The sequence below is a fragment of the Corapipo altera genome, unplaced genomic scaffold (genome assembly GCF_003945725.1).
Source record: "Corapipo altera isolate COAL_440 unplaced genomic scaffold, ASM394572v1 60330, whole genome shotgun sequence".
Taxonomy (NCBI): domain Eukaryota; kingdom Metazoa; phylum Chordata; class Aves; order Passeriformes; family Pipridae; genus Corapipo; species Corapipo altera.
Window position 1 is genome coordinate 1 of NW_020887748.1, and position 459 is coordinate 459.

General features: G+C 73.2%; 1 long non-coding RNA gene across 1 annotated transcript in view; it reads left to right on the forward strand.

Annotated features, from left to right (window-relative positions):
• The first annotated feature begins 361 nt into the window (after positions 1-361).
• LOC113941739 overlaps positions 362-459 on the forward strand; it is a 3,294-nt gene continuing 3,196 nt past the window's right edge. The window contains exon 1 of the long non-coding RNA XR_003525748.1: positions 362-401. This is a non-coding gene — a long non-coding RNA (uncharacterized LOC113941739). The remainder of the gene's footprint in view (positions 402-459) is intronic.

The window sequence follows — 459 nt, forward strand, 5'->3', positions numbered from 1 at the left end:
CCCCCCGCGCTGCGCCGCGGCCCGTGCGCGCCGCTCGGCGGCGGCGGCGGCAGCGGGTGTCCGCATCCCTGCGTCCTCCCGCCGCGCTCCCTCACCTCGGCGGCGATCGCCTCCCGCCCCCGCCCTCCCCTCCCCTCCCCCGCACCGCCACACGCACACGCACTCCCGGCGCTGTGTGCGAGGGCGGGCGCCGGGAGACGGGCGGCGAGCAGCGCGCCGGCAGAGGAGACCACCGCGCACACGCACACACACACATAGACACACACACGCACACTCCCTCCCGCCCTCCCTCTGTGCCTGCTCCTTCCTCGCCCCCCGCCGCCTCCCCTGCTCCCCCCCCTCCTCCTCCTTTCTCTGCAACGGGCGAGAGAGGGAGAGGGGGGAAAAAAAGCCACTTACAGGTATTTGTTTAGTGGATCGGCGGCTTAATTTATCCCCCCTGTCACCCCCCCCCCCCCC